This window comes from Calypte anna, chromosome 2, assembly GCF_003957555.1.
Source record: "Calypte anna isolate BGI_N300 chromosome 2, bCalAnn1_v1.p, whole genome shotgun sequence".
Classification (NCBI taxonomy): Eukaryota; Metazoa; Chordata; class Aves; order Apodiformes; family Trochilidae; genus Calypte; species Calypte anna.
Window position 1 is genome coordinate 61938196 of NC_044245.1, and position 27221 is coordinate 61965416.

At 41.7% G+C, this 27221-nt stretch overlaps 1 protein-coding gene across 1 annotated transcript in view; it reads right to left on the reverse strand.

Annotated features, from left to right (window-relative positions):
- RNF182 (ring finger protein 182) overlaps window positions 1–5457 on the reverse strand; it is a 28125-nt gene extending 22668 nt beyond the window's left edge. Inside the window, exon 1 of the mRNA XM_030445700.1 lies at window positions 5381–5457. The gene's annotated coding sequence lies outside the window, so the exon portion shown is untranslated. The remainder of the gene's footprint in view (window positions 1–5380) is intronic.
- Between the last annotated feature and the right edge of the window lie 21764 nt (window positions 5458–27221).

Genomic DNA, 27221 nt, shown 5'->3' on the forward strand with positions numbered 1-27221 from the left:
TACAAAAGTGCTCTTTGACTTAGTGGACACAGTGAAATATCTGTCATATACTGAAAGCAAGGCCAAATACTACAGCATTACAAAACATCAGCTTTCTGTTGAATATATGTATTACAATACAGTTTTAGTCATACAATCACACATAATTTTCTTCCACTGGAAGCTTCATTGAGTGTGTGGAATAGTCCAGTTATTTAGTGAATGCTTTGTTTGATTCTCATTGTTTAATTTGTGGTCCCATAACTCACTCATTGTACCACTTCAACCTAGCAGCAAACAGGCGTGTTTCTTTCTTCAACTTGCATTCAGCTGTCACTTTAACAGCATATGAGTGTAATTCAGTGAACTGAAAAAGATACAGGAAGATAAAAGCCCTCATTACACAGGCACATTACGCAACATTCTACCTGGACAAAGGGTGATTCAAACACTACCCAAAATCTCTGCTTAAGGTGCTTATAAAAATCTAGTTAAATAAACTGAGTATTTTCATTAGTGATAGAAGCACTGGCAGGCCTTTTCAAGCTTGTTTGAGCGTTACTTGTGGGAACTGATTAAAGACTGAAAGGCTGGTATCAGCTTGAGGTTTGAGTAGCTAGGTTTCCACCACAGAATATGGGAGTGGAGATACTCCAGACCTCCCATAATGTATTAGGAGGCACATGGCTTCTGCAGGTTCTTGGTAAACACCTACAGGGTAGCTCCTCAGAGGCCAAGACATACTTTCACATAAAGTAATTCCACAGTAGAAGCTTCAAGGTCAGATCCTTTTTCAAGCAGACTACGATCAGGTCACTTGCTTGTGAGTCACCAACAAGGGAATATTTTCTTTCTGTTCACAGGAGCACATCTCCTGCCTGAGATTTACAGACTTGTTATCTATCTATCATCTGAAATGAGAGTTTTATTTCTTTGCCATGAACTGCCTGCCAAGATGAGTTCCCCTGCCTGAAGCAACACCTGCCCTGAAGCTATTATGGAAAGGTTTGGATTTCCAAGCAAACACCTTTTGCCACAGACATTGCTGATGAAGCCTTGAAGGCTTACAAAAGAAGGCCTGAAAAAAGAAGCCTTCAGCCCCTAAATTGGCCATGCACTGGGAAGACCTCGAGCATACAATCTAATACTACAGATTTTCCTAAGCAGGTCTCCAGCAGCTTGTCTTAGTCTTAACCTGACTCTTTGTACCAGTCCCTGTTAACTCTCTCCCACACTTGATGCCAAGGCTACATCTCCACCATGGGCTGCACATCTGACCCCACCTTTTTTTTGCTCACCACAACACATACACGTTCAGTTTTTTTCATGCTTCGCTACAGCTCAAACCCAGATCATCAAGGAAAATAAAAGAATAAAAATAAAAGAATCCTTTATTTCCACCAGGCTGTTATTTCTCCTAATAACTTGGACAACTCCTAATTGAGGCAGGAAAGCTGAGAGGTAAGGCAGTTCATCCCCATCCCTACCCCGGTTTCTAAACATGGCAGCACCTACTTGCAGTAGTAATCTTTATAGATGCTACTTTCAAAATGCAGCATATTTCTACAGAACACTTGTGTATCTGAGTCTTCTAGAGAATGACAGCTTTGCTAGACTCTGGCTAAATTTTCTGGAAATGGCAAGAGGCATCAGGCAAACCCTTAATCAGTTTCAAGACTCCTCACAACACTTTGGAGATGCTGGAGCATGTCAGGTTTCACACTACCTTGTCCAAACTTAAATTGATGATGTGTAATTTAAACTTTCACTTATTGTTTGAGTAGATCTTGACTGTAGAGTTAATAGAGACTTATGTCTGGAAAGTTAATAAAATCTTCCATCCATGTGGAAATTTACCAAAGTGCTCACATGAACATCCCCTAATTTCAAAATAATTTAGCTGTAAGCCAGTATCAGATCTGAAAACTTGGACTCAGCTGTGTAAAGTGAAAACAATAAAATGGGAAAAGGAAAGGTTTGCTTAATTATGGCATTTATTGTGCCCAAGCTGTTGTGCTGCATCATCTCTGAAGGAAAACCAAGCTGAATGGGTTTAAAAAATGGTTGAGCTGTAGCTGGTTAAAAGCTGAATATTGTGTATCTCCTTCTGTGTCTTAGCAAATCAATTTGAAACCTAAGGTACATTTTCAGGAGTCCTGAGCTCTTTGCAGGTTACTACAGACTTGCATATGCTTTTATTTTTTTATTTTTTTATTTTTAAACTCAAGGAAGTCACAATTATCATGTTACATTACTCTAAGGTACACATCTGTTTATATTACCTTACTGTCAGAACAGTAGTTTAAATTGGATAGGAAGCTCTTCAGCACAGAATGTGTTCAAAGGCCACAGGAGAATTTCCCAAGGTTTGCTCTCCAAGGACCACTAATACTCCTTAGCAACCTTGCTGGGAGGACTGAAATCACAACCTCAGCAGGAGGCAAGTGTCCCTGTATACTTGAAATAGCTGCTTGGCTGCAGCAAGCACACACATACATCTCCAAAAAAACATTTAACAGAGAATCATCAAACCTAGGATACAGACAAGCATGTTGAACTCAGACTGATTAAAGCAAGAGGAATACTGTGGAACAGACTCCAGCAGTGGCCTTGCATCACTGCACAGAGTGCACAGCTTTAGAGGATGTTTTCATGGCAATTTGAGAACAGGCCTCCAATAAACCTAGTCTGGACTGAGGAGCACCAGAAAGATGTGAAATGATAGACTGAGAGACTCTGATTTAGTGCTTCAACTCTTTACACCAGTCAAAGCCCTTACACATGCCAGGCTATATTATGGGACATACTATCTCCAGTGAGCTATGGTGTTCTTCCCTGGTACTGCCCCAACTACTACATTGGTTTTCATAGAATCATAGAATTGGCTGGGTTGGAAGGGACCTCAGATATCATCAAGTCCAAGCCTTGATCCACTACTGCTGCAGTTCCCAGACCATGGCACTGAGTGCCACATCCAGTCTCTTTTTAAATATCTCCAGGGATGGAGAATCCACTACTTCCCTGGGCAGCCCATTCCAGTGTCTGATCACCCTCTCCATAAAGAAATTCTTTCTAATGTCCAACCTAAACCTCCCCTGGCACAACTTGAGACCGTGCCCTCTTGTCTTGCTGAGAGTTGCCTGGGAAAAGAGACCAACCGTCCCCTGGCTACACCCTCCTTTCAGGGAGTTTTGACTCTGAATAATTTAATGGAGCTTCCAGTTGGTCCACATGGAAGAGTTTCAGGACTGAAGCATCACATACCATCATAAACATAAATATTTTGCCTATCCCTTTCACTTTTAGGGCAAGATCATGTTGAGTTCTGTTGTTTCGCATTCTCTGCCATGCAGCTAAGGGAACACAAGTCCCCAGGTCTCTATTATACACAGCTGACCTTTTAATTCCTGCTGGGTGTGTTCAGTTTCAGATGGCCCAGAATATGGTACTGAAACGCTATTTTCCATCATGCCAAACTAATCTGAGGTCTCCATTTTTAAACAATATCTCAAGAGTCTGCTTTTCAGTTTTGCATGACAAACAGAGGTCATTCATAAGGTTACAACTTTTTCAACAGAACAACTGTTGTGACACTTCTGAAAGAACCAAAGGACAAATGCTTAAAAACACTGTGCAAACACTGCAATCAACATAAGTCAGAAATTCCACTTTTTGTTTGTTTTTAACAAACTAGATCTGAATTTCACAGCATCTATTGCTATGATATTTCTAACTTTAATTTTATATTGAGAAATGTTTAACCTTGATTAAGTCTCATGTAAAAACTAGTTTCATTTATACACCTCTTGCAATAGAAGCCTGTCTCTACTTTTTACACAACTTGTATTCATGATTTCTGAAGAAAGCTGTATCTTCTCTTTCCAACCATTAAGTATTTTCACATTGTTTACTTAAATGGTACTGGTAGCTCCACATTTCATTTAACAGCCACTGTCTTTATATACCTCTCTAACTTACTCCACTCAACACTCAGCCCTTCAGTTCTGATACCCTGATATTACCTTAGGTATACTGTTTGAAATATCAAATAATCTGATATTTGCATTACACATAACTTAAAATTTCAGTTCTTGTCCACCCACTCAATAACAAATAGCCATGCTCACCTCAACTCAAATACTATTTCCCCATTATTTTCTTCTTTACATCCAAGAAGATTCCCACCAAGAGCATCGCGCTGTCTGCATACATGTCACAGTTCCATTTTGCCTTGGCCCATCAACTAGTTTATTTCCTAAATCATCCAGCAACGAACCGTAATGGCTTCTCCTCAGGACCTCATCACTCAAGGTCAGCCGTTCTGTTACCACTGGGAAGTTGCTCTGTATTTTAAACTTGTGCTGAAACGCATGGTTATTCATACAGCCACCAAGATTCGGATATTGTTTGTGCAGCCACTGCCAACATTGCTCGGGCAACCGTCCTGTCAATGACCTTCCCACCGATCCTCTGACATCAGTATCTGAAGAGCCATGGGTGGCTAATTCTTGACTAACCTTGGTTGCCCGAGTTAAGGAAATGTTTATCATCTCTACCATCTTACCTTGGCTCTGTCTTCCAGAGAGCCAGGCTGACACTGAAAGACACAGACTGATTTCACCTAAAACCCTTTGGTACACTTACTCCTAAAAACAAGCAGCAATTTCTTGATCACCCTTCAAAGCCAATCCTTTACCATTTATTTTAACCAAGTAGCGCATTTTAAACCCATCACTCTAATCAAAATTACTTTATAAAGCTGAACGAATTAAACTTTATAACCCCAAAATTTCCAAGGGGGGTGGGGGGCGGGAAAGGCACATTTTGTAAAACAACAACAATAAATTTGAATATCAAGGGTTATCTCAATCGAGGAAGGCAAGCTCTGTCCCCCGCCAGGAGGGAACGCCAAGCCCACCGGTTGCAGCCCAGGGCGCGGAGCCCGCCCGCCCATGCCGCTCCCCGCCACGGCACCCCTCACGCCGCTGAGCCGAACCGCCGGGCCCAGCCCGTCTACCGGCGGCCACCCCTCTGCCCCTGGCCCTCCCCAGCCGAAGTCGGAACGGGGCCGCCTGGGGCGAAACCGCAGCACCACTCCCCTCTTCCCCTCAGTTCCCACCACAGGCGGGTAGGGAGGGACAGAGGGAGGAAGGGAGAAGCGCGTCCACTCTTCCCCTCTCAGCCGCCCGCCGCCGCCTCTCCGGCGACCCCCGCCGCCCCTCAGCCTCCCCGGGCCGCCCCTCAGGCGACGCCCGCCTCCGCCTGGCCCGGCGGGGGAGCAGCGTCTCCCGCAGCCGTCACCGGCGGCGGGTCCGCGATCCCGGGCGCTGCGGCCGCATGGCGATCACCCATCCGCGGCGGGGCGGGGCGGCGGCCGTCGGGAAGCCCCCTCGCTCCGTACCTGTCTGGGTCCCCGCAGGCAGGCGGGGTGCCTTCGGGAGGGGAAGCCTCGTCTGCCCTCAGTCCCGGCGCGGCAGCGGGCAGCCGGCGGCTTTGTTACTACTCGGAAGAGCCGCGGATCAGCGCCGTCGCTATAGAAACTGACTGCGCCTCGAAGCGAGACCGGCGAGTGGCGGGAGGGAGGCGGGAACCGGGCGGAGGTGTGGGGTGAGGAAGGAGCCGTTCATTCAGGCAGATCCCGGCCTCTTCCTCCTCCTTCTCCGCCTGCAGACAGCCCCCGGCACCGCCCAGTCCGGCCCAGGGGCCGGGAAGGCTTCTCGCTGCTCTCACCTCAACCTGTTTCCCCGGGCCGGAAGGCTTTTCCCTGCCCAGGGCACTCCCGCCGCATCGCCGCCGCTTCCTCAGGGAAACTTCCCCTTGAAAATCACGCAGGGATACACTCACACTCGCCCCCTGGATCGCTCCCTTCCAGGGTGGACCCCAGGGCAGCGGAAACCTGGGAAGTGCCAACACGAAATGGAAGGGGTTGACCTGACCTCCCGCTCCTGCCCTCTCTGCCTTTACAGCCCAGTTGGTCCTGGAGTATCAGCACAAAAAAACCCAACAACCGAACAAAAAGACCCCAAAACAAAACCACAAATCCAGGATCGAACTTTATTAGCAACAGTGCTTAATTTTGCAAAAGTGGTTTAGCTCCACATTTTCTGGTGAGAACTGCGTTTGTGCGGGAATGTGCTGCTGGTACCCCTCTGGACTGCAAGGAGCTTGTGGTCACCGAAGAGATCCAAGGACACAGTGAGGCTTTTGATTCTGTGCAGGCCCTAAGGGACAAGAAGGGACAAGAGCCTGTTGGGCAGTAGGTAAGGAGGGAAACAAGAGTGTTGAGAAGGAAGAGGAGGGTTAAGGCTGAGAACAGATCATAGTAAAATAGCCAGATGGATGAGAGATATGCACATGAGTTTCAGGGCCTTCTTTGCATGATTCTGAGCCTGGGAATGGCATATTTTCCTACAACCTGTCACATACAGCCATCTTCACACCCGTCCTTTCTCCCTGCTTGGCATGATTGACAAAAGCTGAAGCAGCCCCCCCTTTCTTCTTCCATTTCTCCTTGTCCCCTGACAAGGTGGAACCAATTTGTTGAATCTATTCTCTTCGTCTCCCTGAAACATTCTTATTCTCTCTCTCAATAGTAGTAGAGTTGATAAAACATCCTTTGAAGTGCAAGATGGACCTTTTTTTCTCTTTCCCTGGTTATAGTTATTGAATTGGCTTTCCTGGTTTGCCAAACAGAAGAAACCCAACATGCAAGGTGCAATTCAGAGGATGCATTATCCAGATCAGCTGCTGCCACTGCTAAACTACTGGGGATGACTATTAAGTATCAGCACTGCAAGTCACTGTGAGCTGATGAATCTGTGCCAAGAGCTGCTGGCACACTGCAGAAAACACTCTTTAGGAAGAGTTTGCCAAAGACAAGAAAGACCCCCCACAGGAGCTCTTCACAAAACAACACAGCTTACAGCAGAACTGCTGGCACACCGCAACACAGCCAAAGCACAATGACAGCACAAATGAGGGAGGCAGAAGGTTGTCTATGAAAGGCAGGGGGTCACCACGTATTTGTCTACAGAATTTGTGTGCAAAATACTAATTCTAGAGTTGGGGGGGGAAAAAAAAAAGATAAATCCAGTCAGAGCATAGCAGAGCTGAATTATTAGTTTTGTTTCATTTTGTAGTGAATTTGCTTGCTCTAAGGTGTAACATTAGAGAAGAGAAAGATCTGCCACTTGCTGGATCTTGTAGCATAAGAAAAATTCTGCTCATTTTTCCTATATATAGAATAATACTCTCATATTTTTAGTCAAATGTAGTAACACAATTCATAATAAGTACCTTTTGGAAGAGGAAGGATTTTTTTTTTAACTAAGATGTATTTAGAAGAGAAAGAGTTTAGTTACACAAATGTTGGTAAAAGAAGTAGTCATTGTTCTGACATCAAGAAGTACACTGCTGTTGCTGTGATGCCTGCTCATTTTTCTTACAAAATAATTTCATAGCACTTTCTCCCAGGTGCAAGCACAGAAAGGATTAGAAAAATTACAGGGAAGATTTACTGTCTGGTCTTCACAAAGCACCTGCACAGTAGTATTATTTTGTGTTCCTGGGGCTTTTAATCTTCAGTGCAGTTTTACACTCAGACTTATAAAATTGTTTTGGCTGGAGAAGACCTTTAAGGTAATCAAGCCCAACCATTGACCGAGCACTGCCAAGTCCACCACTCTTTACCTACATGCACCTCACAGACACACACTTCCCTACTGCATGCTGTAGGTGTTTGTGTGAATACACATTCACAAATATATGAAGACATGAGGACTTGAGGAGCATTACCATTAAGAAGTGTTATGTATGCACTGAAGCACTATAAGTTACATCTGTAGGACAAGATGTACATGCACGCATCTTAATGCTCTCTGTCCTCAGAAGAAGGCTTAAAATATTCTCATACAAAAGAGATATCTGGCATATCCCAGATACTAACAATTTATGATGAAGCTCCTGCAGCCCTCTTTCCTCTGAAGTGCATAAAAATAACAGGAGCCTGCAGATACTTCTAGATACTTCTAAAACGTTTCCCTCTCTAGGCTACAGGAAAAGAATAGCTTTTCCAGAAGGTGTAATTGAGAGAAATGGGTGATATCTTAAAAGACTCGGAGGCAGGCATAGCCAGATGTGTTTTAGTATTGCCCAGATATCTGTGCCTTCTAGATTACTTTTACTATCAAGGTTACAATGATATTTTACTGAGGGAGAAGAGCCATTTCTGCAGATATATATCACCTATATCTTTAGGACAGAGCTATAACCAACTCGTTCACCATTCTAGTGGTTGTAAAGTGTTTCGCAGGTTTCTGGGCCTGTTTTGTTGTAGGTTTTTGGGGGTTTTTTTGGGGTTTTTTTGTTTGTTTGTTTGTTTGTTTATTTGTGGTTTTTTTTTCTTGAAAAGTTTGCAATGTGTTTAGTTTTAACCAGCTTCATGCAATTTGGATCCTAACTTTTGTAATAGCACTTACAAAGTAGGGCACTAACTGCAAATGTGCCAAGCTGATGTTTGGGCTGTTTGCAGTCACAGTATTTTCATACAGTTATGGTGAGGGCAATGAAGCATAAAAGAAAGTAAATTCTTGAATTGTTACTGCAAATGTTACAGTATTAAATCACCATCATATATTGAAACATTCTGACACTAAGCTATCCTACCTTTCTATTTTGATATTTTATCCCTATTTCACATTTTACTTTAAGGACAAAACTCTTAAAAACTACAATGAGAAGCTGCCTGGCAACATTTTTGCTTCCTTGGGGGAGAGTGAAGAACAAAAAAATTAAAAAAGAGAAAAGAAAAGGAAAAAAAGTGTGCTGATATGACCATTGCCAGCTTCTGACTCAGCAGTGACATGTGCATCTTTCTCAGTGTGAAGGATCTTTTCCAGTAACTTGCTGTACTGAAGGAGTTCATCAGAGAACACTGAGGAAGTGGCAACACTCATGTGAAGCAGGAGAACGGCTTCTGATGGTGTCAAGCACCATTCATCTCACAAAACACTGTTTTCACTGGACTATTTGTTCCCTATGGCAGAGCTAAGTATCCTTAGGACAGTGCTGAAATGTTAAATAAATAATGCTTCAAATGAAGGAACAAAACACTTTCTTAGCACACCATATTAAAACAAAAGAGGGAAGTAGGGTGTGGTAAAATTGAATTAAGAATACTTAATACAGTTGTTAATTATGATTACTACTAATATTATTAGGATTGTCATACAGTCTCTAGGTTGTACCAGTTCCAGGCACTGTTCTCCCACAGAACAGAAATGTAGGCAATTTCTGCTCCAAGGAGTTTACCTTAGAATTAAATGTGTTTCCTGAGGGCTTGGAATTCTCTTAGTTTCACATTTGGGTAGTGGCAAGCACAGTGGGGCCTAATTTAATTGAGACCTTATAGGTATGTGTAATGCAAATTTTAAATACTGTAGCAATTGTAAAATAATTCTGTGGGGAGATAGTGCAAAAGCATTTGCCTGTGTCTACAGGCCAGCAGTCCTTTTGGAAATGAGAGACTTAGGAAACTGGAAAATGAGTTGAATGATAATTGCAGAAAGTAATATAAAAGGAATATGCTAAAATAGGGAATGAACTCCTAGGTTCTGGCTTTGTAAAAGCTAAATATGCTTTCCCCAGGGTAACCTTTCAATTGAAATTTCTCAGACATTTTATTATTTTTTTTTTCCCCCTGGGTAGAAATATATATTTTAAACTTTTGCTTGAGATTCCTGGATGTCTTGCAAAGATAAAGCTACAGCAGCACAAATGGGATCTGATTGCCTAATGGACCAAGACCTTCCCCAGCTCTGCTCCTCCTCCTCCTCTGGGCTGCTTCTCAGAGGTGCCTCTGGCTGGGCAGAGCCACCCCAGCAGTGGCAGTGTTTGAAAGTGGGTTTTAGGGGTGAGGATCCCAAAAAGGCTGTTGAGGAGAGGAGGGCCTAAAAGGGAGCACTGTAGTTAGCAGACACATGGTGTTCTGGTGTACATGCTTGGATTCCCAGACTTTCTATTTCTAGGCGCTTTTTTTTTTTTTTTTTTACCACACTGGGGAGATACTGGCATGAGGAAAAGCAACTATGTATAGATATATTGAGACTTGCATCTGATCACTTAACAAAATAATCATGAAAGGATTACAAAGCTTCCTATCCAAGCTTGTGGTAGGAGAGAACGTACTGTTGAGCATACAAAAATACCATAAAGCAAATATTACCAATATTACCATGATTTGGTTGACTTTCCACGTGGCCAGGCTCATGCCTGCCCTTTGCCATGTAGTGCTGTGCTTCTCGAGATGTCACAGCTGAGAAACAGGCAATGTATGAGTCAAAGTGTGGTGCTTGACTGTGTTTGTACTCCCTGTATGGGCCGATGTAGATGTATCCCAAGTGTACACACTTACAGGCCCTCTGTGACAACATGGCATCTCTAGGAAACACATGTCTTAAAAGGGCATGGTAAAAATATTCTTGATCTGAAAAGGGGTGAAATGATGTGGCAACATACAGCAGGCAAACCATTATTTAATTTTGCTTGTTGTAGAAGAGCCCCAGAGATAGTGATGTCCAACCTAAGTAGCTGAATAAACACCACAGTGGCCAAAGGGATTAAATGCTAGGAAAGCATGACTCTGGATGGTGGATTTTGTGTTGTTCACACAACCTACTGGGATCTTAATTGAGTGCAACTGCTTAGAAAAAAAGACCCTGGCATTATTGTGGAAAGCTCAGTGGACAGCAGTGTTGAACAAAATGCTAGTGGGAAAGAAAAAGGCAGGCTAAAACCACTGTAATTCCCACAGATTGGTTATTTCCTACATCTTGAATGCTTTTTTTCAGTCTGGGAATTTGACTGCAAAATACATAAAGCAGATATGGAGAACATCTGCAGACAGGCAACGAGAATGATTACAGGCTGAGAGAAAAAATTTTGTTATCTGGAGAAATTGAAAAGATTAGACCTGTTTAGGGATGGCATGAAAAAAAAGATATGCCAGAGTTTTATTAAAAAAAAAAAAGAAAAAAAAAGAGTGGCATAAAGAAGATAAATCCTGCATTTCTAGTCTGCCCCTCCCTCACTCTTTTCCCCCTCTTCATCCTTTAAGAACAAGAATTCATCCAGTGAATTTTAAAGATACAAATTTGAAAGCGATGAAAGGAAATATTAGCTATTAATGCAAAAGCATTCACTGTTACATGAGATAAAATTTCAATAATGGACTAGATTATACAAAACATATGTAAAGGGATAGAAATGGTCTTATTTCAATGCATAAATTTATTAAGCCAGAGGGATAGGGAAAGGAGCAGTAACAAACTCCTCTTTGGGCAAGTTACTGAATTTCTTGAAGGTTCTGCTGAAGTATCTACTGATGATGATAAGGGGGAGAAGATATGACAAGAGATGATACTGGTTCTCATCTGATTTCTGAGTTCACTTTCTCATCCAGGAGGGACTAACACCCCCACCACAGTCACCCAGAGTGAGCATCCTCTTCAATGCACAGCAGTGGGTGTTTTCCATAGATCACCAAGGACTACAGTACTGGGAAACTGCAAACCCTCCTTTTTAAATTCATTTGCAAATCTGGCCTTGAGGGACTCAGGTATCTAAAGACACATCCATGTGACAGGCATAGATAGTAGACTACCAAGCACCTTCTGCTTCCAGTCTGAAAAATTCTGAACTACTGGAGGTAGTAGCCCTCTGTGTGGTTCACACTTCTGCCAGCTCTGTGGTGGATTGAGTACATGACAGATAGTGTTTCCTCAAATAAATACAAATTTACTAGGTGAAACCAAACACAAGCTGGGTACTTTGGATACAGAACATTTCCATTATTTTACCATGCTATAATCCCCAGTCAGTGAGTCACTTCTGAAATTTTCACCTCAAGTCTTGCATTGCTAGACATGCAAACCTCAAAAATCACACTGGAGACGTTAGAAGATACTTTGTTTTCCATAATCAATTAGATTCACCCATATACATTTTTTCCCATAGTGGGAGTTCAGTACAACACACTAAATGTACCTAGGAAAAGAAGAGGTGATTTCATATGTCTTGGGGAAGACAATGCTATGACAAGCCCACACATCATCTAAGTTGTTCAGCCAACTGAAAACTACTTATACCTTCCACAGCCATTATTTATATATAAACTAGGACCATGCTTAAATTTAATGGTGAATTATTGATGCCAGCACTGTAAAGCACTACTATATCTTCTACCTTTTCACACTCTGCCTTAGGCTACACCATCCAAAGAAGTCTTCAGGTCAAAGCTAGCTATCCAGTACACAGACATCACGGTTTTCCCATGATATTTGTGCATGAAATCATCTTGAGGCTATTCAAGTAGATTGACCAACCTGTGCTTTAACAGGTTTTAAATGCACCCATTTTACCTTGCCTCACATAAAAACAAACAAACAAACAAACAAAAAAACACCAAACAAAACAAACCCAAAGAGTTACTGGCTCACAGCTGGAGACTGCAGCAATTTGGTACCAGCAACAGCTGCTGCCCTTTGCATTTCCCATCCACATCACAAGACACCATGACACAGCTAAAGCAACTACAGAAAAGTCTAACAATTGCATTCCAGTAGTCATTTGCCACCAGCACTATTTTAATATATATATATATACATATTTTATTTTTTTTAAGCCAAGATTAATTGTGATTAGCATGTTCACGAACCATTACACCTCCAACCCCTGCCCCAAAAAACACTAAGGAAGAAAATACCAATCCAGTGGGAGTTCTGCTGTCCCTGGGATGTGATTCCGTGTCTACCAGTGGCATGAGATGAGGAGAATTCACATTATGAGCCAGTGTCTCATTTTTCTTGAGTTATACTAGTTTCCAGAGGAAATACATATTCTGTGTGATACAAAGGAGTTGGTGGGGTTATGTTAATAGCATCATTAAAGAATATCAGAAACTCTAATGCTTACAGCCTGTCTAAATACAGTTTGCTCTTTCGCTCTTTCTTAAGGTTTAAAAAGCCCAAACCAAAAAGACTAAACACTGCCAATTTTTGGCTTAAAAAGTGAAACCTGAAAAGCCAAAGAAAGACACTGCAGCTTTTCCTGTCGACTTGCTCTTTACTTTTAAATTATATTTTTCTTGTTCATTGATTAATGGCACAGAAAAGTGTTAATGATGCATACAGTAAGAGGGCCACTGCAGGCAGAACGATGTTGAACAGTTGTTCCTGCATCACTAAGGTCTGTAAGTCCCAGCAGTAATTTCAATACCTGAATCAATGATTTGTCATTAATTAATGGTTGCCGTCCTAAAATTAATTTTGCATATAATAAATTTAACTCTTACATTAAATGTTGCTTGCCTTGTAGAAAAAATCCTTATGGTATAAGTCAATTGGAGAACCAACAGAAAAATGAAAACAGAACAAAATTTCTGAAGAGGGAATAACTCCAGGATTTGAAGTAGATTTGAGGACAAGGGAAGGGTTGTAGGCTTTGGTTAGAAAAAAAAACAAAACAGTTTTGAAATATTCTTTATCAATGAAAGAAGTCAACTGGTACACCTACATATAATTTGGAGTCTTCCTTTCTCCACTTTAATGATTTCCAGATTTACTTAATAAGCACAAAACATAAAGTCTATTTTTATTTGTATAATCCATAAAAGTCTACTAAGGTTTTCTTAGGCCTTCACTCTCTACATCTTGTGAAGAGATTATGGTATAGATTGACTATAGAGAGATTTTACTTTCCAACCCATCTGTAAGAACTAGGGCTGTATTTTGAATTGTAAATCACAGTGGAGACTTGGAATACATAGATGGAACTATAGAGTAGCTGTTTGAAAGGGAATCTCATGCAGACACCCAAAAATCTCCTTCTGGAACTTGTGCCATTGCCACTAATAGTTATTCTATTCCATGATGGTGGTGTTCTGCCAAATAAAATTTGAGTAAACCAAATCAAACCTTATCAAAGAAGGTGGAGCTCCCAAAAATGTAATAATTATTTTGCGGAACAAAACTTATTTCGAAATAGATGCAGCTCTGGGGTATTAACAGGAATGATTTTGTTTAGGTGGGTGAAAACCATGGAACCTATTCTTAAGGGAAATACAGACATTTGGTTTTGGTTTAAATGTTGTATTGTTTCCCCTGTTACTTACCTGAAACTTCTGGTGGTACTGCACAGAATGACATTACATATTGCACCCAAACACTTTCACTGCAAACATGAGACAATTTGGCCTAGAAAATAAGATACTTTAATCTTTACAAAGTAATGTCTGACCCTATCTGAGAAAAATAAATTCCAAACAAATAATAGAATGTTCTGAAAACTATTTTTATTACATGGTATCTCATCTTAAAACATAACTTTTCATCCAGTATGTCACTTATGGTTTTCATGTTTCAGTGGCTGGTTGGACAGACAAGACTGATTTTTACAACTTCATGGCACTTTAAGCTTAGGTATGATGTGGTAGCTTTTGATCCCTGGACCAACTCAGCAGTTTCAGGGAGCGTTTCAATCATCAGTAGAAGCTGCACAGATGATGAAAACTAGGATGGAGGGATGTCCAAAGGAAAAAGAATGGTGATACAGACCCCCATAGAGCTGTATACTGAAAAGTTAAAGAACACGATTTAGCAACCATTAGCCCCTACAATTTTAATTCTCACTGCCTTATAGTCACACTGATTTTGCCCATGTGAATACTGGGTAAGACCTTGGTGAGGCACTTATACGTGTCATACCCAGCTGTGTCTGGAGATCCACTGGGCTCTCAGCAAGCAATGTTTCCCCACACTTGCAAGAGGGATAGCTTGTACTTGCAATGCACTGGCAATCCTGTTCATGAAAGAGGTAGTTGATGGCAGAAAAGCATATAGTCTCAACACACTACTCATTTTATTTTGGCCCTATGTCTCAGTTGTGTTCAAAATGCTGGCACTTTGAAACAGCAAGAAAACAAGGGAATAAGAAATAGGAGGGGAGATAAAAATTAGAAGGGGAACACAAAGCTTCTGGCAGGGAGGAAATGTGGATTTCTGGTATAGAATTCCACTGTGCAACACAGATATGGCATGAAGGAGGGATATAGAACCACAGCTTGAGCAATGTGCAAATGAATCAACAGAAGTATTGGTGTGGAGAGGGCAGAAAGGGAACAGAACCAGGTAGCAGCCTGATGAGAAAAGCCTGACTGGGTAAAAAAATAACTGCAGAGACTAATATGGAAGACTAAGATATTCGGGAAAAGATGTGGAACGTGGCACGGAAATATCACCTCTAAAGGGCGTGAGATGGCCCTACTATAGCTTGAGAATGGGAACAATGCATGGGAAACAGAAAGAAAATTATGAGCCTGGAGGTCATATGAGGGAAATGAGGGCTACTAGCATCTGAAAGCAAATGGGACACATGAGATGCTGTTGCAGGATGAACCTCTCTTAGGGCACGGCGCTCCAAGGCCCAACAGGTGCTCACAAAAAGTAGTGAACTACTGAAGTCTTTACTGTGAAGTAGAGACTTCACAGCAGAAGTACACAAAAAGTGCTGTGAGTTGGTTGCCCTCAGGATTGGTTAGCCTGGCTTGGTGCTACTGCTCCAGACTCGACTAACCCCTCTACTGGCTTGCTCAGGACTGAGCTGAGCCTGTGTCTCAGGCCTCACCTTTTATTGGCCCCCTAATCCCGCGCAGTGGGGGCCCACCCTAATCAGACACAGGTGGGTTTAACACAAGCTCATGCCCACTCCCTGGCAATTAGTGGCACCTGGTTGCCTCATTGCCTCATTTCACTACAAGATGCCTGTGGGGAGACAAACAGGTATGAGAAACTTTGCTGCAAGGTGAATGGCTCCTTAGAACATCCACAGAGGTTGTAACAGGAAAGTAACTTTTTGTGCTAGAGGGTTACTGCAGATGGTACCTGTTGGGTGCTATGATAGCTATATGTGATGATGCTTTATCAGAATTCTCCTCAAGCTGTGTGGGAGACATATTGAGAAGGATTTCAGAGCCTGTCTAAAAGGAGTCTTCAGTGATGCTGTACTCAGCTCTTATACCACAGCTCTCAGGGTGGTATACGTAGCTCTGAGTAAAGGTTCTGGGATGTCTTTTTTAATAAAAGGAAACCTGAGAAACAGCATATTATGATAATTATTTGGACAATATGTCATAGATATAACACATTTTTCTAATTGTGTTTCCAGTACTTTTGCCATCATGTCTCCACTTATTGAGAAATGTATAGTAAAATTTCTGCTTAAATGAAAGAAAGAAAAACTAATAAAAATAAGTGTTACATGAAGTACCTTGACACAAAAAACCTTAAAGGGTTAGTGAATTAAGATTTTCCCTTTTTAGACCACTCTCATCCTGGACAGGTTTATAAGTTCCTAGTAGGAATAAATCCCGATTCATTTACATATATATATATATATATATTTATTTTTTTTTTAAATCAGTCTACTAGGTTTACAGAGGATAGTAAGATACTGATTTAGAATCCGTTAAATCTGGAAACATGATTCAGTATCCTTTAGAGGCAAATTCGCCACTTCAGAAGGAAAGGAAAAAATTGCTTTCAGGTGATACATTTTTACATTTTTAAGGACAGTTGCCTTTCAAAGCAGCTTAGAGGTTTGAAATACTGGAAATTGTCCCAAAGGAGATGAATTGACAACATGCAGGTGAATGGGTCAAATATACAAAACAGTTGATTTAATGAGAGGGTTTCACAGCTTTGTCACTTTGACAGAGTAATAAAGAAGTTTGTCATATGCTGTAGTTGCCACTGGACACTTTAGCCTTGTTACAAACATATCATCACACTTGAATGATTTTCTCAAATCTAGTATTTTTTCACAGCTTTCTCCCTGTGTTTATGAAAACATCAGTAACATTTAAACATTTCAGGGGTCACTGGAGAAAAATGTAAAACTGTATGAAGTTCATCATACTTGTAAAAATTTTTATATCATGCAAACAGTACTGCTCAGAAAGCTGGATACATAGTGAAGAGGGAATGAAATAGGGTACTACAGGTCTCTTGACAAATAATAGTGTTTTACACAAAAGATGTGGCAAGCATTTCATAGGTATCTCTGTGGCTGTTTTTTTGATGAGGGGATGAAGTGGCATTTAAAGGTGAATGCTGCAGGACTGGAAATGTACATACCCATCTGTGTACTTTTATGGGCATCATTACAAATCAGGATTATACACGTGTTTCCATCCAAGCAGGATAACCAAATTAGAAGAGTTTGGTAATTTTCCTCTGCACACCTGCAGAATTATGCCTACAAAATGAAACATGCAGCATCTTACTCAAAATACATGTTGAAAACCAGGTCCTCTATTACACTGAAAACTGACAGATTCTGGAAATGCTTCTAGCAATGTGAAGCTCGTTCAATCAGCTGGAAAAAAGTCTAGAAGTAGTACTGAAAATGCTATAATTTTTTTGCCTCTGTGTAAGCAGCATTAAAGAGTCTCTGCCCGACTAACCTCTGGTAAGGCTACGCAGCCTGTTGTTGCCACCTAGTGTCAGTTCATCAAAATAGAAATTCTTCATGTTTCTCCCCACCCCCGAATTTAAAGGTGGAAATGTCCTTTAAATACCTCCAGGGATGGTGACTCAACCACTTCTCTGGGCGGTTTGTCCCAGTGCCTGACAACCCTTTCCGTGAATAAATTTTTCCTAATATTTAATCCAAACACTCCCTATAACAACTTGACACCCTCTCCTCTTCTTTTATTGCATGTTAACTGGGAGAAGACATCAACACCCACCTTGCTGCAACCCACCCTGTCACTTAGCACTCATATTCCCACTATGAATAATAATAATAATAATAATAATAATAATAATAATAATAATAATAATAATAATAATAAAGGTGTATTCCCAACAAGTTAATCTATGTGAGTTCCTGGAGAATGCAAGGCAGGCTGTGGCCTTACTTTTGTTACGGTCTGCAGACTTGCACCCATCAAATACCTTGACTTGTAACCATGGCAGCACAGCTCTGGCCTCTTCAACTAAACCCCACTACCTGAGGAGTGGCAAGTGTGTGCCTTTGCTGCCCCCATCCCATCTCCCTTTTCTTTCTTCATACCACATGGCTCACCTGTCTTTTGGTCACACAGAGATTTGGATGCACACCATACAGGGCTAGGAAGGAAATGTGGAAATAAAATCGCAATGAAGATTCAAAAACTGGTGCAGATTCTCAGCTCTTTTTTTGTGGAGTATCTGCTTCTACACTGGACAGTAAAACAGCTCTGAAACAAAGTAAGTTTATCCACTGTTATGTTTTTCCACATTTTATACTGTGTAACTGAAATAAAGAAACTGAACATTAATTAGAGTAAGATCTTAATTTTGCTCTCACTGGTCTCTCTTGCATCAATTTTTAATAAAAAATTTAAAATTATATATACTCCAATATCATCTTGGGGAATTCTAGAGCAACTAAACTAGCAAAATCTTCTGAAAAGAAAGAAAAAAAGTTACTCTGTGATACTTATTGTTTAGGGCAACCATTCCTAAGGCAGAGAATAAAGGAGATTAGAGAAGACTGGAGATACTTAGGCACTTTTCACTGTCTGCCTCATCACTATCAACTCCACTATCTACCAGATTAAGAGCCCCAAACATAGAACCATAGAATCGTTTGGTTTGGAAGGGACACAGATCATCCAGTTCCAACCCATCTGCCATGGGCAGGGACACCTCCCACTAGGCTGATCAAAGCCCCATCCAGCCTGGCCTGGAACACTCCCCAGGAGAGGGCATCCACAAGTTCTCTGGGCAACTGTTCCAGTGTCTCACCACCCTCACGCTTCTTCCTAATGTCTAACCTGTATCTTCCCTCCAGCTAAAAACCATTACCCCTTGTCCTATAACTATACACCCCATCTGGTGAAGAATGAGGCAAAAAAAAGTGTGAGTACCTCAGCCTGCTCCATATCCTGCATGACCAGGTCTCCTGTTCTTTTCTGCAGAGGGCCCACATTTTACCTAGCCTGCCTTTTGTCACTGATGTACCTGCAGAAACCCTTCTTATTACCCTTGATGTCCATGGCCAAGATTAATTCTATCTGGGCTTTAGCTTTCCTAACCTGATCCCTACCTTCTTGTATACTTTCAGGTTCTTCAGATGGCTTTGAACCTGATCCTCACTTACAATGAACAGATTCAAAACTTTAGAAAAGTAAAATATCAGGACAGATAAATAACAAGGGTGAAAGTGATGGCTGAAAAAGTTAGGAAGTCATTACAGGAGAAATTAAAGTCTTCCATATTGTTGGAAAAAAGATTACAGATCCCTGGAAGTTCTTGAGGCCAGGTTGGATGGGGCTTTGAGCAAGCTGGCCTAGTGGGAGGTACCCCTGCCCATGCAGGGGTTGGAACTAGGTGATGTTTAATGTCCCTTCCAAACCAAACCATTCTATAATTCTGTGATTCATAGCTGAGAGAAGAAAACTGTGGATGAAAAGAGAAAACTAGAGGCTTTTGAAAAAATATAATTTCTATCACTTTCTCCAGGCTGAATATGCTTTTGGGAGTAGAATTAGAACTCTGCTAGACTAGATTAGAACTCTGCTAGAGTAGATTTCCCAGATTTCTCTCTAGGATCACATGTTTTTGACAGTTATAATTCAGAGCCATCAAGAATAATTTATAATATAGACATTTTGCTTCCACTATCATTTGGAAATGTCTCAGTCTCCATAGCATATGTAACTATGTACTGAAATACCTGAAATACCTTTTTTTTTTTCTTTTCTGAGAGAAGTTGCCAATTTGGCCACTTTAGATACATATGAGGCAAGTGCTCTGCTGTCTCCTGGAAACTTGGCCAGGCTTTCTGAAACTTGTTATTCCTTCCTGTAAGAAAATCACTCAAACTAACCAGCTAACAAGTTACTCTGTCTTTAAATGAATTCCAATAATAAGCTCTGGATATCAATTATAAGCTCTTCCTGGACAAAAAGTTTAATTTCTCCCTTAATCCTCTGAAAAATACTCAGTCCTTTTCTGAAAAGTTAAAAAACTAGAGTATTAGCTTATTACACAGTTTACAGAACAGTGTGGGAGTAGAGATCATCACAAACACATGACATCCATTGTCTGTTTGGGTGGCTTCAGCATTTTAAGCATTCACGCAAATGAAGAAGAAAGCAGATTTCTCTTGTGCTTTTGAAATATGTAGACTAAACTGTAATATCCAGGCTGATTCAGAGGGCAGGAGGAAACACATTGAGCTTTTCAGTAAATCCTCTTAGCTGTACGTGGTGACAGATCACAGATTTTATTTCATCAGCTTGGTTTTATTGCTTTTCTTAGGGCCAGCATGGAGAGTTATGAAGAGATGATTCTTTTCCATTATGGAACTGGTAGAACTCTGAGGTAACCAAGCCTCCAGTGGAGAAACAAAAGTGCTTGTCCTGGGCCTGAACACCATCATTTTAAAGCCAATGGCAGTGAGATTAGTTAAATGGGGTGATTTACAATATTACTACAGTTGCCCACAGATATGACAAAGCCATTTCAGACTGTACTTGGAAAAAAGCTTAAAGTCTTGTGAGAATTATACTTAGAGGGTAAGAACTGTAGGCATGGCTGGAAGTGGAAACCACTCAACTGTAATTTTGCAGTGAAAGCTGCCAGACCAGTTTGTAGGAAGACTTGGAATTTTCCAAATTAAATAATACTGTAAGTAGAAAACCAGATGCTATTCTCTGCAGGCATCAAATAAAAAAAATTCAAACCATGTATTTCAGTGGCTTGTAGAAATTTAAATATAAATAAATAAAAATAATTGATTTACAGTCTATTTTATAAGCCTTCATTACCCAAAACTGGGAAACCCCAGAGCAGTTTGTTGCTTGCCAGCTTGCTGAGAAAGATTGACCTTTGGATCAGGTGTGCTCTCTACAGTGGGTTTAATCTGCCTCATAGAAATCACTCAAGCAGCATCTGTTCTTTTTCAAAAACACATGAACATGTAAACCAAAGCTCCAATCAATATAAAATGTAGCCCTCACTATATTTTCAATAGCCCTGAGGAGAAATCACTCACAAATGTTTATATCTCAAGTTCACCTTCCCAGAGAAACAAATAATTAATGTAAAGCAGTAAGGCTCTTTACCTATTGAAAAGCTCAGCATCAGTAAAAGCAGCAGTCTCTGCTCCTTCCAGTCTCAAGGTACAAGAAGGGAAAGGCTAGCATGGGAAGTGGACAGAGTGAGAGGTGGTTTGACTTAGAAAATGCTGAAGGGGAAGAAGATGATAACTGCAGCTCTGAAAAATCTGTAATTGGATGTGCAAAGCAAGAATTACAGTCTCTGAAGAGTATTTAAGCAAGCCCTCCTGCCAAGTCCTGACTGAGCAATCACTCCTTCCCAGAGAAGACCATCAAGGCATGAAGGCTAAGCAATGGTCTCTTCTTTCTGAGATCCTTTTGCTTCTCAGGCTGCTAGTGAGGCAGACTTGTGCAGAAATGAAACATAATCCTCACACCAGTAGCTATCTGCTGGATGTTAATGTGATTTAAAAATTTTATAAACTTTAGTGCCTTCTTAATACAATAATGCTTTGTTTCTGTCTCCATCAGCATCTGTGCAACCATCTAGCTACTCCAAATAACATCGGGCAATTTCAGCTAAGATTAATAGAGGAAGAGTGGTTTCAAAAACATTAAATTCCTACTAGTTTGTGGAAATAAGTGGCTACAGAGGAGAAAAATAATGCATTAATGCTCCCCATGGAAGGGAATAGGTAAAAGCTCACCCTTTATTAAGTGGTTGATTACCTATCTGAGCAGGAGCCATTAGTCATGATTTTCATGGGACTACCTTCCATTTGTTAGCAACCTCTCCTAGAATGCACAGGGATCACTGAAGTCAGAGCTAAAGCAAATCTCCAGAAGCAGTGCAAAGCTGGCACCATGTGTAAGGCTGGCAGTACACAGCCAAGACAGCAATGATGAGTTTTGACTACAGTGGATAAAGCTTAGTTTTGCAGCTCATTTGCTGGAGTAGTTTTTTTCCTTAGCATGAACAGAGATGATAAAAAGTGACTGTCTTGGTCAATGACAACAGATGTCAGGTCCTTGAGGGCACCTCCAGCCCTGTCTGCCCCTCCCCAAGCTGTCCTTTGGCTTCCCCTACCCTGCTCACAGACCAGGACCTCATGTCTAGTCTCCAGGGCTCCACCTGCACCCTTACCAAACCTCAGGACTTCACTTCAGCCTTCCAGGGCTTTGAGACTCTGCCCTAGAGGTGCCACCAGCTCCCCACAGCCCTGTCCTGGCTGGCCATGAGCCCATCCCCATGGAGGTGTTGGAGGCCACCAACTTTGGCTTTGTCAGCCCAGGTTACCCTGGTCAGGGTGGTGGCATGAATTCTGTCTTGCCAGGCTCTACCCTGCCACCCTGAGATTTCTCCCTGGACCTCACTGCACCCTGAAAACCATACTGTAAAAGTAGGAGTGCTCTTCTCTGAACCATGTCAAGGGATTACATCCCACCTGTGGTCCTCAGTCTGGCACTCAGCTCCCTAGAGGAAAGAAAACAGACCTAAAGTAGAAGTTTACAGGGCTTTTGTAAGCCTTCTCCAATGCCTTCTGCAAGCTGAGGCAACAAAAGAATTTGTGAAAACCATATAAAAGGAAGGACATTGGCTGAAATGGTAACAAGGCTCTTCTGGTATTCTCTTAGCAACCTTGGTGCTCCTCGAGTTAGGCTTTGACAACTCAGGAGGTTTCTGACCTCATCTGGTCATCTATTCAACTCAACTGAATAGGGATTAAGAAGGAGATCCCTTGGCCACTGCACTTTAGATCCTAGTGAACTGAATTAGCTACAGGCAACTCAGTTTATGTTGATTTGTCACTCTGGTTCTAAGAGTGTGGGCACACCACTATTTCTGACAAGTCAGTGATATGACAATAACCTGTGGCAATGGGTGAGCACCTTGGCCAAGCAGCTTCTTAAAATCACCTGAGTGTGATTGAGAGTCAGGGCCCTCAGGACATAGGTCACTTTAGTATCTTTACATATTTGTCACTCCTTCCTCTTTTAAAAGGCCAGCAAACTGTCTCTGCCCACTCTGACATCTAGTTCCATTATCCTTAGAAGAGCTATATTCGTCACAGCTCTAGAGAAAACTTTCTATTTTTCATTTCTCCATTTCTCACTGCTCATCCTCCCACCACGTGTCACCAGTTTCCTCAGCCTCCCACTCAAGAAACAGTGGTTCTCTTTTCTGTCTCTTATGTGCATCAGCATGGTTACTAAAGGTTTTGATGCATGTGTGCAGAGCTCTGGGCTGAGAGAATGAGGAAGGCTGTGGGAGCTGAGGTCTGGGAAAACCCAGTATCCTGCTGTTTTGAAGAAAGTGGCTCCCAGGGACTTTATGGCAACTCAAATGAGGATGCTCCCTTGTCTAGTTGTCCTAGTCCATCGTCCCCAGGCAGGCTGGGCTCCATCCTAGGCTGCCTCCCATAAAGGTGCTCTTCCAGTGGCCAGGACACACCTATGTGTACACAGGTGCTTCACAGTCCTTGCTCGGTGTTGTTGCTTTCTGTTTTGCTGTTGCCTCCCAGGTCTTCTCTCCCATGAGCATGGAGCTCTCAGGAGGCAGATCTTTGGTTTGAAAGCTAAAGGAGGATGAAGGACCAACTGGCAGTATATAGAAGAAATGTAACAAAAAAGGCTGAAAATGTTCCAGTGCCAACAGTGCTTTTGGTATAAGGCTGCTTGTTTCCAAGTCACTGTTTCTGGCTCCTGTGGAATGCTTCTACTCAGGGCAGTTGAACTGAAATGTTTATAAGATAACTTTCTAATCTTAATAAAGGGAAGACCCATTGTGGACCTGAGGGCAAAGCAATGTAGCAACACTAAATAGTTACCAATGTCTATTTATTTCAGCATCCCTTATACTGTACTTTTTATTCTCACTTTCCCCTCTCTGGAGGTGAGTGACCAAATGTTAGAGAGACTACTGTGGTATCACAGCAGGTCCAAACGGGTGGTGCTAAGTGAAATAAAACAAGATCTGCCAGAAGAGGCAGTTTGCCTGTCTCCTAGTTTCAGATATTTGAATGGCTCCTCCTTCAGGGATGTGTGACTAGAGCTGAGGACAGAGCCCTTCAAACCCCTGCTAATCATAAGCAAACTAAAGCAGCAGCTGGCTATGTAGACGGTGAGTGGGTAAAGAGTCCTCAGTTTGTTTCACTGAGCACTGTAAATCATTATCTACTCAGTTCATAGGTAACAACTATGCTTATCTAGTGCAATTAGCCCAGCATCCTAGTCCTTGAGGTCTGGACACCTGAACTAAAAGATTTCAAGTTAACAGGGGCACTGGCAGTGTCTTTGGTGTCATCACTGACCAGTGACCAGGCTGCTAAAGGCCCCATGTAACCTGGCCTTGAACTTCCAGGGGGGGACACAACCACAGCTGGGCAACCTGTTCCAGCATCTCACCACCCTCATAGTATAGAAAATTGTAGAATCATAGAATGATTTGGGTTGAAAAGGATCTTAAAGGCCATCTAGTTCCAAACCCCCTGTCATGGACAGCCTGCTCCCTAGTGGGGAGGATTTCTGGAGGCAAAATGGATGCAGTCAGATAGTAAGCTGAAAGCCAGGATCTCTGAAGGAGCTTCAGCTGGAATGATTTCAATACCATAAGCAGGGCTGAACTAGGAGAAACAGGGACAAACTCTCAATAAGTAGCTAGGAAACATTGGAAGACAAAGGATTTGAATGTGTTAAAAAATAGAAAAACTTTCAGAACATATGTAGTCAGATTCAGGTAAACTAAAATGAAACCAATGATGGCACTTAAAATGGTTTTAGGAAATTTATTTTTTTACATTGAAGGAAGAATGATTCAGGATGGCACATATTCAGAGCAGGAAGTCAGGAAAACTTTATCCTTCAGTGAATGTTTTGGTGAAAGCTGAGAGAATGAAGAATAATCAAACAAAAAGAACCCCATAGTATATATAGAAAAAATTTTTTTTTGAATATGCTAGAAGTCTAACAAAAAAGATGAGGAAAGAAATATGTCTGACTTTAAACAAGTATGATGTCATACTATGTGTATCAGAAACTTGATGGTAAGAAGGCAATTGACCAGATGCTGTAGCATCAGGGCACAAAGTATAGAAAAAGACAGAGAAAGCATCAGCAATAGAGAAGGAGTAACATGTATTAGAGAAAGCTTAGTGCAAATCAAAGTAAAAAGCTAACTGTATTTACAATTAGCACCTCAAAACCTATACAGCCCAACATCATTCCTGGCCTAAATCAGAAATATGCCGTATCAGGGTTAGAGCAAATATATGTACCAGAGTGAGATCAGACTTGCTAACAGGACAAGAAATGCAACAGTAACAGAAGGTATGGATTTTCCACCTTCTTATTAGGCAAACATCCCATCGGGGACTGATGCTTCAGAAAACAAAAATACTGTTGCTGCATGAAAGAGCCTACAAAAGAAGAAACTTTTATTTTAACCTTGCACTAAACGCAGAACCTGGTTCAAAATGCCCTATCTCCAGATTCTTGCCTAGGGAACAAAAGCAAAAAAACCTCAAACCAACCCAGCTACAATAGAATTACAAAGGAACAAATAACCTTATTAAAAAGAAACTGAAATTGATGTCTGATGGTACAATATTTGCATAGTGACTATCTAAACATAGCATGCAGGAGTAAATCTGGTCTGAGCCTCTGTGTACAAGCAAAGACTTTGGAAAGACCAAAAGGGAAGTTGACATGGCTAACAGCAGGATAAAGGAGTTTATTAGAAGCAGAAGACTTTCTTCAGAAAATAGAAGTTGTGTCCAAGAATGAAAAGCAGAAAGGTTCATAAACTCTGGCAAGTTAAATGAAAACCACAAGGTCAGCTATATAGAATCACAGCAACAATTTCCAAAGACATAAAGGCCCATCAGTAACAGCTCTGAAAGAAATTAAGGAACCATGGGACAAGAGAAAATGTCTTAAAGTGAGTAACCTATTAAAAGAGGTGGATAAATGGCCAGTGTTCACATTTGAGGGAGGTCTCCAGTGATGTTTGAGGGTTTTTGGTTTTTTTTTTCCCTCGGGCTCCTGCTGTTTAACCTGTTTATAAACGAACTGGAAAAGAGGGCATATGGAGAGAAGGTGGTTTGGTGAAGGCACAAAGTTGTTACGCATAGTAGAAGTGAGTTGACTTAACTCTTTTCAGACTAGACAAGCATTCTGTTGAAGTGTCAGCATCTGCCTGCACTGTTGTTAAACTCTTTGAAAGACCTGGGGAAAGCCAAACAATCACAGAGGACAACAAAAGAGGGAAAAGAGGATGATCAGGGACATATAGATAGGATGGGATAGAATAGAATAGGATAGGATAGGATAAGATAGGATAGGATAGGATAGGATAGGATAGGATAGGATAGGATAGAGGGATGCAGGGCACACCATCCTGAAGGCATCTGAAGAGCCAGTGGACACTCCCCACTGGTTCTGCGTTGGGAGACCTGAGAGGAAAAGGGAATGGATATAGGTCCCGCAGCCACCAAGACCTTGTCACCAAGCTTCCTCTTTCTGCTGCTGGGGTTAGTAGGGGAAGTTGATCACAAAGTCCCATGACTCAGTGGGACTTCTGATAGGGAAGGTATAAAAATAACCCACCCCAAAACAAGAGGTCTTGGAAGCACCGGGGGAGACACTGAAGCTTGACACTGTTGATCTGTGTGTGTGCTTGGGTCCTCAGGTGGCACACAATGCTCAGGCACCCTGTGAGACCTGCTGTTAGCACAGGCTGATCCCAGGAGGGTTTCCTGACTTACATTCCTTGTGGAGCATGGGATCAGCTAGAAGTACAAGGTGACCTACTGAGATCCTTCATTCTCTGTCACTGTAAGAAGTCCCATAACATTTGTGTCTAGGGAGGATGTACAGGCCAGAGAAAAGAAAGAAGCACAAGGGGGAGTGCCATGATTTGAGGGCATGATCACATGTATGATTTTGGGGAAGCTGACCACTAGATCTCTATTAAATTGTGCCTGGCTGGGTGTAGTAACAAGATGTGAGGTCGGAGAAGGATCTCTGAAAGGCTGGGACTATGTGAGGAGTACTGCTGCAGAATTCAGTAGAGATTGCAGGCAATAATCTACTTGGTATCTTGTGTAGAAGGTAGAAAGTACCTTCAGGGGTACCTCCATGGTAC